Raw genomic sequence first — 14,649 nt, 5'->3', positions numbered from 1 at the left:
GTGGTATCATCCGCATGTATGTCCTCATATTTGACAGTTAAATAGAAAAGATCATTAAGAGAATTAAAGTTTGTGTCATAGTTTTACAGTTTATCACCGAGTTAGACAGTTGATACCAATTTCCATCATCTGGTTGGCGAACCATATTTTATTTACATGTTAATTCCTGAATAATCATTGATATATATGCCATATATATATCAAGTTTAATGCTTTCGTATATCTACATGGGCGTGCTGCTTACATTGAATGTAAAATATAGGCAATAGAATACATATTCTTTAATAAATACAGAGTTCAGCATGAACATATCACAAAACAAAAATGTATCTGCAATATATATATTATGGCATGAAAGAAATACGGAAGAAATAAGATGAACTAAGACAAGATTTGAGCATTGTAACTTAATTCATTGAACGCACATCAGTGGCATAACATGCAGAAGATCAATGATTAATTGTAATGATCAGTGCAAAATATAAGAAGAGAAAGTAGTTACACAAAGTTAAAATAATTTTGGAGCTTCAGCTAGTTTACCTCAATAATAGACGTGACAGCATCTTAAACATGAACTGCATTTTCATTCCGCAAATTTTTATATAATTTTTCTCGTTTAAAGTTATCTACTTTTCAAAATTATTACCAATGTAACAGCATTCCCTAAATGCCCCATTAACACACCTTTGACCCTACATGGCTATAGACATTGCATGCAGAGGGCACACATGGGTTCGAGCTTTAGTATCAACGTATTTATTTTGTTAAACTACTATTTTCTCAAATGTCCTCATTAGAAGTGCTTCCTTGATAATTGGCTTCATTTGCACCCTCCCTATTTTGTTAGCTTTATTTCACTGTGAGATGTTTGAAATTCTCACGCGAGGTCGTGTAACTGTGATGTCATGACCAATATGCCGACTAATCAGGATTTTTTTTGGTATTTATTGTGCAGAATCTTTTCAGTCGAATGAGAACTGTTCACTTAAAGTTTAGTAAATGATGTTCCTGCTGCACACCTTGACTAGCACTGCCCTTCGTTCATTGTATCTGCCACTATGCTGTGTGCACAATGTTGATGTGTTGCCGCTGCCATGTATACGATAGTCAAACGGGCAGTCAAAATCACCCTTATATTGTGTTTTGCATATGAATGGAGGTGACGCACTATAACTGCACAGCTTTACCACCGTCAGGCATCACAAGTTTGTATGAAGAATTGGCTTGGAGTTTCATCTGTAGAAGGAAAAGTAAGTGTGATAACAGAAATGTGAAAGCCAACTCCAGTACTGAACTTCACGAACTCATAATCCCTTGCAAAGACCACAGAAAGACAATTCTCAAACGACTGAACAGCACTAACAGATGGGATGGGAGAGAAGATGACAACAATTCTGCTTCTTTCTCTACATCACTCATTTGGCTGATTATAAACAACCGGACTGACTCTCTTTTTCAGCACAAGGATATGCCGAGCAAAAAAGTTGCTACAGCCTTTTGAATTTTGACTTGAAGTCGGCAACTTCCGAAACCGAAACAAGTCGAAATCAGCCGAAGCAGTCGAAGCTGTAGTGCTAGTCATAGCCATTGGTGGCAGCGTCGCGGCGTCGCGCTTTCTTTTGTGCTGCTGGCGGCGTCATGCTCTCGAGATTTGCGAGGCACAAAGCGCAGCAAAATAGCTCGTGCGATGTGCAGAAGCGTCGTCAGGTTCTGTGTAAACCTGTGCAAAAAGTGTGCCGGCGTGCCCAACAGATAGTGCGTCTTCCTTTGTGCGCTTTCACTGGAAACACCACGCTGACGGCGGGACTACTGGAGGGCGGTCACCACCCGGGACACGTTTGGCATCTCAGATGTAAGTAAATTTCCTTCTGTCCTGCACATTCTTCTGAAAACAGCGCAGAACTGGTCATGCATGCCAACACAATGCTAGTTTGTTAGTTCGTAAACAACAAGACGCGTTCATAACAAACGGTTGTTTGGTTTTGACAAAGTAAGGGGGGGGGGGTGTTAATGCGTTTTTAGTGTCTTGGAAAAGAGACAGTGTCATGGGCTGCACGATTGGAGTAGAATATGCCGTACAAATCATCATTCGTAAGCTCATTGCGGGGTGCATGATGCCGGTGCCGTACTGCGATTCAGCCTTCGGCAAGAATTTAGTATGGGCAACTTCGTAAGTGCCTCGACTCGGTCCTTACGTTGTGCTGCAGTTGAAGCTCCGGCGCTTGTGCATTGAATTTACACGCACTGAATAAGCGGTAAAACATACCTGCGTTACGACAGGGCTAGCTCATTATTCAAATGTTCTATAAATATTGCGGATTATGGGATAAGGAGCCGGCGAACACGCGACGGCAGTATGATTCAGCTGTAATCGTACTTTATTTATTTATTTATGGCGCTGAGTTTGCCACACGGCATAAAAGGTGGTGGTATAGCGTCACAGGAATGTGTGGAGTGCAGCCATGTGCAAGAAGTCACACAAACTGCGTGCACAAATGTTGTTTGTTGTCCATAAGTGGAAATGAGAGTGATTAATTGGTGAAAGTCCAGCTTTTTGAAGAATGGTGTTGCGCATATGCGAAGTTCCTGGGCATGTCCATATTAGATGCCGTACAGTGGTGTCGCAAGCCGGTTCTTCGCAGTGTGGGCATTTGTCGGGAACTGGAATAGTAGTACTTTGCCACTGGTATCGAACGGCGGGCGTAAGAGCTACTCCGACCCTCAGCCGTCTCAGAGATACCTCCTCCACCCTTGTTAGATTGGGGGGAAGGGGGTACGTACACGGGGGAATTAGAGCACGTGTACGCTGCCTGAGGGATGCTGATGATGTCAAATGGGTCAGGAGTGGATCCGGTGGCAAGGAATCATGAATAGGTTGTGACACATCATCTGCATGAGGAAGCACATCTGCTGTTATAGTATTCAAATTTTTGTTGTCTTGAACCCAGTGAATGGTTATAGTCACTGGATAACGGTGACAAGCAGCATGTATAGTCTGTGCGACCCTAAGAGTGCCATGGACTTTCTTTAAATGTTTTAAGGCTTCTTTAGAGTGAGTCATTATTTGTACTTTTTTAAACGTAGGGTCGGCAGGTAACGCTTCTATGGCGTTTAAGATAGCTTGCAGTTCGAATGCAAGAGTTGATTTGGCGTCGGTAAGGTAACTTCGGTTGGTGTTCAGGTGAGGGTGGGTTGGGCTTATAAAAGCAACTGAACCACCTGTTGGGGTTACGGCTGCATCTGTGTAAATTATACAGTCATCATGTGTTGCGCAAGACGTTATTGGGAATGATGATGAGAGCTGCGGCTTCTTGGTGAGTAGTGGCTTATTAGAAGTAAGGTGGTAGTAGTCCCATGGAGGTGGTTGGTTCTCTAATTCAAGACGAAGTGAAGCTTTTCTTGCTCTGTTTGTCTGTCTTTGGGCAGTTAATTCTGCCAGCGAGTTAAGGTGGGCGTACTCCTGGAGCAGACGGATAGGAGTTGATCGAGGCAGTCCCGTAATGACTCGCATGGCCTCGTGGTTGAGTGCCTCGAGTGTAGACCATTGCCGTTTTGTCAGTTTCTGAAACTGTGCCTGGTATAGAAGCCGCGGTTGAAAGACAGCACGAACAAGTCGGCGAGCGGTATCTGATCGGGCACCACCAGAACGATTTGCTATTCTTCGAATTAGTCCCAGTGTGTTCATGGCACTTTTGCGTACATCGGATAGCCAAACTGTGCCTTTTCCTGAAGAATGTACATGGAGACCCAACACCGTGGTATGTTTCACTTCAAGGAGGGGTGTATTGTCAATTGTCAACGCGAATGGATTAGCTTTGAAACTTCTGCGGCCGGCCTTATTGCCCACATGGACATAGCATGTTTTAGTGAGGTTGAGGGATAGGCCTGTGTTGTTGAGAAAGTTTTGAAGGATATTTATGGCATTTTGCAGGGAGTCTTGCTGTACATGCACTGAGCGGTTTGTAGACCACATAGTAATGTCATCTGCATAGGCTAGCACTTTAATATTAGGAATTGAGGCAAGTTCATGTATGAGAGGAATAAATGCAATATTAAACAAAGTTGGGGCTAAAACTGAGCCCTGCGGTACTCCACGATTAGAAATGAAATGTCCTGTTGGTTTTCCATTTACATGGATAGCAAACGTTCGGTGGGAGAGGAACGCGTGAATTGCACGACAAAGCTGTAAGGGCATTCCAAGTGATGACATAGTATTGAGGATCGCTGTGTGGAGGATGTTGTCGTAGGCTTTCGCGATATCTGTTGCCACGACTGTGCGGACGAGACGACTGTGAGATGAACAATATATTACTTCATTGGCAAAAAGTTGAAGACCATCTTCAGATCCGTAACCAGGCCGAAAGCCAATCTGTGAAGACGAATATTTGTGATGATGGTCAAGCCACTAGGATATTCGAATGGCAAGTAGCTTTTCGTACAATTTACAGATAGTTGGGGTAAGAGAAATCGGGCGTAGAGCACCAAGGGTTGTAGGTGGTTTTCCGGGCTTTGGTATGGGAACTACTACAGAATGTTTCCAATCTGGTGGCATTTCACTGGAAATCCAGGTTTCATTCAAAATTCTCAGAAGTGAGGTCAATGATTCACCTTCTAGATTGCGGAATAGTGTATAAGGCACACCATCATGACCGGGTGTGGTGTTTGGGCGGATGTCTTCAATCGCAGCGATCAGCACAGCCATGGTGTAAGGGTTCGTGATCTTATCTTCTGGGAGATGGTTGTCGAGACTGAGTGGAACCGGTGCAGGTTGGCAGTCATAATTGGGGAAGAACTGAAGAGCTGCTTGCTTGGCAAATTCTTGCGGTGAAAGACGCAGGGCTATTCGAATACTCTCTGCGTAGTCTTTAACTGATGGTTTTCGTTCCATTGAATGAAACACACGCCATAGGTGGCGGTTTCCGATCGGAGTACTTATGTGAGAACACCAGTCTGTCCAACGTTTGTGTAGAAGGTGCTTAGAATACCGACGGGCTTTAGCGGTTAGTTTATGAAGTTCTGCTAAGGCAATATTATTGGACGGATGCTGACTGACGTATACGTCCATTTGCTTGCGCCGTGCCCAGAGGTTAAGGAGGTGAAGGTCAGGGATTGGTTGGTCTTCATTGATGGTTGAAGACACGGTGTGCTGATTTAGAACTTGCATGAAAGTAGAAAGTGCCGAATCAGGAGTTATTGAGATGAGGCGAGCATCTGTACGTAGAGTATCCTAAGAAGTAATGTGAATTTTGCGGCGAATTTTACGTAGTGTGCTTGAGGTAAAATCGATTAGAATGGGGGAGTGGTCACTGCCCCAGGTGTCTGGTTCGCAATTCCAGCGAGGATTCCCAGGTCCTAGCCACCACGTAAGGTCCGGAGTCGACGCCGGTGCACGCGGGCGGGTACATTTTGTCAAACTGTTGAGAAGTGTAAACGACTGGTCAAAAAATGTGTCGTAAATTTGACGTCCACGCTTAGAGTCTTGTATATAACCCCAGGCTGTGTGCGGTCCATTGAAATCTCCTCCAACGAGTATGGGTACACCTGGGTATGAGGTGCGTAGATGTGTGAGCCATCCAAAGTTGAGTACAGTAGATATCGGTCGTGCGTAAAATGATACTAATATAACTGGAGTACGTTGGGGCTTAGTAATAATGGCGGTCACTTCTTGACGGGTATTGCACCAACGGGATAGGTCTATTGGAGAATGAGGAGTGGATGAATGAACATATATTGCCGCTTTACCGGGAGCAAGACCACTGCGGCGGTCGGGTATCGAGGGGCAGTGATATATGCAGTAACCAGATAGAGGTGGAATAGCGTTATGCTCTTGTAAAAGGAAAGCCCATGCATTAAGTTTTCCTTCTTGAATACGGAGCTTCAATTCAGGTAGTTTGTTAGTGAGACCTCTACAGTTCCATTGCATTATAAGGGATTTATGGTTAGTGGCCATTAGTTTGCAGAACAGATGCTATCATTTCAGGCAGTTTCTGCAGCAGTGTAATCAGTGATGTCATTGAAGTTGTAGCTGCAGATTTTTGAGGTTGGGCATAATTTGACTCAAAATGACTGTACTCATTAGAGCAATGATGTACTTGACGTGTAGGCTCAACAGGCGATTGGTGCAAACGTTGCAGTAAGATTAACCGACGTTTGCAAAGGTGATCAAGCTGTTGGCGAACTTTGGCAATCTCTTCATCTATGACAGAAATATTGTTAGGCATAGGGGAACTAATTGGTGGAAATTCATCTTCCGTTTGACGAAGAGTACGGGAACTGTGCTTCGAAACAGATGCATAAGATGAGCGGATTTGAGAGGGCGGAGGTAAATATGTTGGCGTCAAGTCGGTACCATCCTCCTCTGTGTGGTTTGATAGAGCAGCAAAATGGTTTGAAATCTTGACTGCATCAAAAGTAGGCTTATGCACTACACGACGTTTCTTGCGAGGGCACTTCGGATACGTAATGTCGTGATCGTTTGTTTTACAGAACGGACATGTGAAGGAGGGGAGGCCGTCCGCTGATTGTTTTGGTAAAGTGTCCTCGGATGCAGGGCATACTTTTTTGATGTGGCCTTGTCGTAGGAATCGGTAGCAAAACACTGGGGCAGGCCGGAAAGGCTTCGGATGAACGACCAGCCCGTTGTAGAACAAATGAGTAGGGAGTTCTAAAGGACCCTTCAAAAGTAGAAGAAATGTGCCTCGGTTACCTAGTTGGCGGGCATTTAGCACAGAGTGCGTGTCTGATAAAAGATCCGCCATAACCTCATTTGGAGGTGCCTTAGGATCCAGGTTATAAATGACACATCTTTGCAAGCCAGGTCCAGATGCTAGGTATGCACTGCACAGGTGCACAGGTACATATTGAGAGTCACTGATATCACTGAAATATATATCACTGATATATATTTTATCAATATGACAGATTTTCTCAGCATCGCCAAGGGAGGCTACTTGCACTGTGATTGAATTAGAGGGACGCTGGTAAATAAATCCTCGGTAGCCTGTTGTACCCAGTGCGCGGTCAATAAGCTGTTGCACTGATCTTGAAGAAATTGACGTTATGTCATATTGAAATGTAGGCTTAATATGTACTCGGAAGGAGCAGTCTGCGTCAGGGAGCCCGTATTTCGATGGGGTTCTTGACGAATTATGATCGTCTAAAGAGGGTTTTACCTTCTTTGCAGCTGGTTCTGTTGAATCGGTAAGAGACCGCATAGGAATGGTCACAGGAGTAGGCAAGCTGTTGGAAGCTGAAGTCGGTTGATCCCCTGAAGCTGGACGCGGCGACTTTAGTAGCGATGAAGTAGGTGCTGAGTTGCTTAAGAAACATCCTTAAGGTGGAAGGTTAGGCGACGCAGTAGAGGTGGTGACAACTGCATGCGATCTTTCCATGTCATAGTTATTGTTCATGTCCGTTGGCCAAGTTGAGATAGGCCTGGGCGCCTCACGAAGTGAACGTTGGCATTGTGATCGGTGCACTGGAGGGGTCGTCTTGAGGCTTTCTGAAGCTCCTGGGATCTTTAGGCAGCGTTAACAGCTGACATTATAGGCGGCGAAGTGAACACAGCTTAAAAAGAACAAAAATTGCCATTCGGTAGAGACAGGGCGACGGCCCAATTTCGTCTTCATCGTCGCTGTAATCGTACTTAAAGCACCATTGTCGAGCCTTGGGTGCAAGTAGAAGGTAAAAAAAAAAAAGTTTTTTTAGCTATTTTGAATTTTTTCACCTGTATTGGCTTCACATTTTCTTTTGCATAATTTGTTTTGACTGAAGTAATCCACAAAAACTACAAAGTGCATATAAATGACAGACACCAAACTCAGGCCTTCAGTCCAAAAATAGCAGTAAGGTGTAAAGTTAATTATGCATTCAACAGTACCAATAGTATTGATTTTCTTGTGTAATTATCTACAAGTGAAGCAAAAAAAATCTGAACTAATTGTGCTGAGATGCCCCATCGCCATCTTCCCTGATATGAAACGTGAATCAAAATGTGTGCAGGTTTTTTTGTACTCAGTGTATGAAATTCTTGTAGGTTTTAAATTGAGGAGTGCATGCAGGATTCCCAGCAAAACAAGCCTTTGCTCAAGGTATCATTCCAGTGTGGTGTTTTTGCTTAAATTTACGCATGTTTTGTAGAAACAACTGTAGATGTTGATAAGGAGGTGGTTTCGGGGGGTGGCTGCTCCTGGCCCTACGGTGCTGGGATTGGTAGGTCACCGCAGCTTGCGGCGGGGGCTAGCCTGCCACTGGATTTCTATCTGTTGTAGGCAGTCTTTATACCTACTACCGTTTCAGTGGTGGACGACGGCTGTCGCGACGTGCCTCTCTCTCCCACTTTTTGCTTCTCTATTTTCTCTTCTGTCCGCACGAGGCAGTGGAGGTGGCTCAGCTACAGAGCCAGTAGTAGGCCCGTGCATTTTCGTTATCTTCTTCCTTTAGTCGCAACAGCAAGTGGTGGTGTGTCTGGATCTAGCTCATGAATGGCTACCACATTTATGAATCGTTTGGTGGCCGCATGCACTTCCATACATGGTTTGAACAGTCACGTTACATTCTGCAATTTACTTCTTTTTACTTTTTGAATGGATGTGTTTCCACTTTTGAGTGCGTAGCCTTTCACAATTCATAATTGATCGGGTGAGCGTGTTTTGACATGATAAAAGGTTTGGCAGTTCGATAGCATTGGCCCGTCATGATGCACAAGCAGCAGACTGCTTGCTGCGCTGGTGCCAATATCTTCCTAGATATCACTTGATCATCATGTCAGTGTTGAGATCATTTAATGGAAGTGTGCAGATAGCTATAATCCCACATTTTCTTCACTGGCTTGCAGGCAGGAACTTGTCAGCAAAGCAGCTTTAAAAAGGAAAGCTCACAAAAATTATTTCTCTAATTGGCTATCAAAACTGGAAAAAAATTATTGTATAACTAGACTGCTCACTCACCATGTCAACTTCAGCAAAAAAAAAAAAAGGTTGGATAATAGAGGCAGTTGCACTGCAGTGCTGATAAATATGTTGAAGTTGTTGAAACATAACTTGAGCTTTGAGTGCAAAATGAATCCCAGCTAAATCTGCTAGAGAGCACGTAAAGTTGAAAGATGGAAACATGGCACTTGACTGAATTCTCTTGTGAAAATTTATATATCTGGTCCGACTCTGCACATTCTTCCGAGTTGACGTAATGGGAGCTAGGGATGAACTTTTTCCTTTCTTGGTGCACTGCTTGTGTGTAACCCGAGTTGGGGTGGAACATTGCATGTTCAGAGGGTGGTAGGGAAGCAAACTTGGTGGCACTAGGAAGGCTATGAACAATATGAGGATGATAGGCTGCCTTTAGACTGACTGGCTTGCATTTCTCGGTGTGTTTTGTATGTGCGAATGTTCCATAAGCTGCCACATATGTCTTGGATTTGATGTTGAGGTGACTGGAATGATCAAAAACTGAATGTTATGATCGAAGTCCTCAGAACATGCTGTGATTTTACTCCTGGATTAAGTTGCAGACATTGTTTGCTGGGCATACATACCTTTGAGAGGAAATCCAGTAGATGAAGGTACGGGCAGAGTGCTTGCTTATTATTCCAACCTAACTGCCCAAACAACGTCACCATTTTCTGGAAACAGATTGTTCAAGCTTCCAGCCTTCCGGTTGTTCACTCGTGCAATACAGTGAAGCGCATTTACGCCTTGGCACATGGCAGGCTCAGGGGCTTGTTCATCGCTACTGTACTAAGTTAGACCTCAAGTGGAATCGAAATGCCTTTTTCCATTGCCATGAAGTACGGTTTAAAAGAAGGTTTGATGACGGACATACTGTTTGCTCTGCTAGCAAGTAACGAAGAGTTAGCATAACATTTCATACAAGTTACACTATCTGGCACCTCTTGATGTGTGTTGTGCCTGCTACGTCACTGAATCCTTTGTGTGAGATCGGAGGTCACTGCAGGATCACAGACTTTTATAGTGCTATTTAAATTATGAGCAGATCGAGGTGGTAGATAGTAAAACTCTGTTAATGGTGAATTCCAATAACAGACTGTGGTCACTTACAGAACATTCTTTTCTGCTCATTTTGGACCAACTGTATTCCAAATGTAGATCCGGAATACGGGTTTCATCTTTCAAATGCAGATGAGGAGCGATTGCTGAGCCAAGATCGCTCCATGGAGCAGTCTGGATTGCTCTGCCGAAATCAACAGGACCGGCTGGAAATTTACTTGAGTATGTGTTCAGATGCACCTACCATTTCCAGTAGATTGTCTCTGCTGCGCTGGCTGTGCCCTCTGCAATAATGGACTATTGGTACTTGCCGCTGCTACGAATGCAAATTGCTGTCATGAACTAGTGCTCACTTTTGAGGACAGCAAGTCTGAGAGCAGCAGTATTCTGCAATAATCTTTTTTAAAGACCTCAGCTCAGAGTGCGACTGGAAAACTACGTGCAGAAACAATCTTTGTGTGCTATTTGTGAGCTAGAAGCCATTCCTCAACTCTGAAACAGTGAAAACAGTGATCTGAGCCTTTGTTTTATTTGAGAATAGTGCCAAAGAAATCTTACCATGCTTGCCTGCACTCGACTATCTGAAAGAATGGCATAAACTGTTGAGGTCAACACTATTCTAAGAAGTAGCAGGAGAAATGCAGACCTATTACAGGTATAAAACAGACGGCATGTGTACACGAAGCACAGGCTAGCGCACAGAATGACTGGCAATTCATCTGTCATTCCATGGGCACTACCTACTTGCGCTAGCATGAGTTCCAAACACAGTCGGGACACAATCTGTGCTGGATGCAGGTGCTCTGTTGTGGAGCGGGCAATCCACTTAAGTTCTGGGATCGTAATTCACTATGTGTGGAGGAAAAGCAAGTGAACATCTCTCTGCTGGCATATGTCACATTGCCTGCTGCCATCGCTTTTGGTTTCAATATGTGCTAGTGACAGGAATGCTCACAGCACAAGTGGGAGTGGTGACACTGATCTGCACCATTATGGAAATGCCAAGATGGTAGCATGGGCAAACATCTCTTTGCATCACCACGAAGGTTGCTAAGGCTCAGCTCCATGTATGAGCGAGCGAGTACAGTGCGGGCATATGTCAGACAGCTCGTTAACTATGGGCCTACAGAAACAGCTGCCATACCTTTAATGAGAACTCTCGACTAAAAAGGCACAATTTTACAAAGAGCAAAGTAAATGATGATAATGACTTTTTTTTTATTTAACAAAGCAGGTGGTCAGAGTGCAGAACTCATGCCACGACTGTTAATATGCCTCTACTGCCCCATTTGTAAAGCAAGCAGATTGAAGTTCTCGAATGAGCATGTTTACAGTCGTGAGCAGCTCTGTTAGATGTGTGTCCATAGAGTGGCACATTGTTTCATTGTTTAAAAGAATAATAAACAAAAGGTGGTTTGGAACTTAAAGGGGAAAGAACAGAGAAGCTGGCTGTATTTTTGTTTTGTTTTTTCCTAAAAAAAAAGAAGCTGGCTGTAGATGCAGAAATACTGTGAATGGTGAGAGGTGGACAGGTGCCAAGCAGTCGTGAACTGCACCTGGACTTTGCAAGGAGCCTCATGCTACTCATGAGCCACAGCTTGGCCATACCTAGCTTATATAAGCTTGACTTGTACAAAACATGCCTGCAAATGTAACCCTGCCTCAAGGCTGCCTACACCCTACTGTGGCAGCTTCGGCGTTTAGGAGATTTAACTAGTGAGCTGGGTGACGCGGGCTCGGTCTTAGCTGGGGTGGTTGCATTTCGATGGTGGAAAAATGCTAGGTGCCCATATGCTTTATAGTGTCAGTGCACATTAAAGAAGCGTAGATGGTCGAAATTATCCAGAGCTATCTACAATGGCTGACCCTCGAAGTCAAAGTTTCTTTGGCATGTTGAACCCCATGATCAAATCAAGGCTGCCTACTGTTAGCATTAGTAGAGTACCTTCGCAATGCCACAAAGTCTGCCCCTCACCACACTCCTAAATTTCGTTGTTCGCAACTCTACTCAGGTTACTTAGTTTGATGACCCCTTTTCCTGAAACAGTAGCAGTTGACGAAAAGAAGTGTAAAAGTATATCTCACGCCCATGCACTGAACTCCGAGTAAGGTGCTGATTTGGTCATAATTTTTTTTTCATGAGAATTTGGTCACTGTCATAATATGATCATTGGAAAGTCATATCTCTACTGAAATGTTCATGTGATAATCTGGGTAGCTTTTATAGATGGCTTGGATGATATCATAAGTGCTATGATGGTGAACTGTGCTTAGTGTCTGCAATACCTTCATGGTGAAGATGGTGAATGCAAATTAGACAGATTTTTGCTCTACTTTTGGTTCACCAGTGGGTGCCTAGTGAGTCGTCAGTGCAAGCTATCCATAGGTTCACTTTCTTCATGCAATTTACATAGCTGTGGAGTTCTCATAATAGCAGAAGTATCATATTTATGGGTCACTAACTTTTTTTTTAATGTAAGATAAGTAAATACGCCGTCAGCAACCTTAGAGCGCAGCATGCTCTTTACCTGTATTACCTCTTTATCATGGATAGAGTAATGGTGCTGTACTCCTGTGCTACATTCAATGTTCAATTCTACACGGTAGCACATCACTATACTCAGGGTTAAATGTCTGGCTATGCAGCTGAAGCTAGGCAAGAAAGTGAAGGCAACATACCTCTCTTCCCTTGCCATGTAGAGTGGGTTACTTCAGCGCTAGTGACCTTGCATTAACTCTCCAACTTTCGCCCTTCACTTCAAGCCTGCACATGCCTAGCCCAAATAGTGAGCAAACCACTCTCCTCGGCAAAGAGACTAAAACTTGTCTCCTTTCCTTTCGTACCTTGGCTGCATTGCCCACAAATGTCTCCATGTATAGCAAGATTCAATGCCATATTTCCTCTTACTGTCGGAGCACCCTCTGCTTCTGCTGTACCACCCTTGCAGCAGCCCAGTGTTTTGTTTACCACAGAAATTCATGTCTGTGCAAGCTACACTAGCATGGAGAGGTGCATTTCTGAGCCAACTTTAATGCTTTATGATGATGCTCTCTTTGATCGCCTTTAAGTTGCATCAAACCTGTTCATGTGTGTTGGTCAGTACCAAATGAAGTAAATTTCTTTGACACATACTTTGAGAAGGATGGCAATTTGCATGAGTTGGTAAGGCGTCATCTTGAAAGTAGCAGCACGAAAAAACAAGGATGTGAAAGGAGGCAAGCAGGCAATAACTCGCAACTAAATTTTATTGATGCAAACATGAAATATATAAAGCCAAGCAACGCCGCAAACTGCTCAGTCACTGATAAGCAGACAGCAAAACATCGATCACTAAAATATCCGAACGGTTCCATTTATGTAGATATAGGTAGAGGTACCAACTTGGCTGTGCATTGTAAAGAATGCACTGGTTGCTTTCAGTTTCTTTCAGCTGCGCACATTCTGGCTGTCATCCATTTCAAATCAGCTGGAAAATCATTGAAGCTGAAGGCATTTCACGACTAGGTAATGAATGTGCTAGTGAGCCGTCCATCGTGTTAACATGCAGTGAGTTGGGATATCTAGATTAGGGAAGTGCTCTTAAATTTTAGTGACTCATGTTTTGCTTTCTGCTTATAAGTGATTGAGTGGTTTGCATTGTTGCTTGACTCCTTTATATGTTGCAAGTTAGCGCCTGTCTTGTCTCCTTTCACAGCCTTGTTTTTTCGGGCTGCTTGTTTCAAGATAAAATACAATTTCTGCTACTTAGGTCATAAAATGAATTCTAATGAAGTTCCACATCGCTTAGAAAAGTAGTATTGTAGTTACAGGCATGTATTAAGGCCCTGCACTACAAATTAAGAGGCTCACTTGATATAAAGCATAAAGGGAGAGCTTGTCTGTTCTTGGGCCTAGTGGGCATTAGTGGATTATGGATAGGTTGATGTTAAAATGTACTTGCAGTTAAAATCAAGTAAATGCTTTATTTGTAACCAGGGGCACTGTAATGCCTGACCTGTTCTTTTGCCAGGCTGGCGACGAGATGGAGTGAAAGGATTTATTTCAGTGTTGGTGTGTCTCGGGTCATGTCAACATTGTTTCTTCTCTGGCTTTCTAGGCAGTCGCCCTTCAACGAATTCAATCCTAAAGTGAAAGTTTGAATCCAAAAAAATATTAATCTAGGATTACTTAGCAGGCAGAGGCGAATTCATACAGTGACTTACACTAGCATGCCACGCATCATTTCAAGAAAAAAAAAGTATTGCGGTGTTCCTATTCTATGCCTTTATTTCTTGCTCACAAAGCCTCTGCATGTATGTCTTGCACTATATTACGCTTTAATTTGTTGGTTCATAGTACTTTTTACCTTAGAGCAAGCTCCATGTGGCTTCAAAGCAATGGCTTCTTCAAGCTCTACAATACCCTTTCCAGAATCGCACAGTGCTATGATGGGCAAGTAGGACATTGACGTAAGTGCTGAAGACATTTTTCAGCATGTGTAGTTTCTTATCTGCCTAACCTACTATTGCATTTGTGGCTCCTTATGTTTATTTTGAGGTTCAGGTTTCTTCAGTGTTTTCTTTGATTGCTGCCGTTGCTTACTGGCTATGGTATTTGGCTGCTGAGCCTGAGAATATGGAATGGGGCCTGTCGATACAGGCACAG

At 43.6% G+C, this 14,649-nt stretch overlaps 1 long non-coding RNA gene across 1 annotated transcript; it reads left to right on the top strand.

The window, feature by feature from the left end:
* Positions 1-1,810: 1,810 nt before the first annotated feature.
* On the top strand, positions 1,811-14,411 carry LOC146188310 (uncharacterized). The gene is made up of 3 exons (XR_014707187.1): positions 1,811-1,852; positions 10,137-10,226; positions 14,358-14,411. It is a non-coding gene; the product is annotated as an uncharacterized LOC146188310 (long non-coding RNA).
* Positions 14,412-14,649: the final 238 nt, after the last annotated feature.

This window comes from Amblyomma maculatum, chromosome 5, assembly GCF_055883805.1.
Source record: "Amblyomma maculatum isolate TAMU_Amacu chromosome 5, ASM5588380v1, whole genome shotgun sequence".
Classification (NCBI taxonomy): Eukaryota; Metazoa; Arthropoda; class Arachnida; order Ixodida; family Ixodidae; genus Amblyomma; species Amblyomma maculatum.
This window is presented reverse-complemented; position numbering and strand designations above follow the sequence as displayed.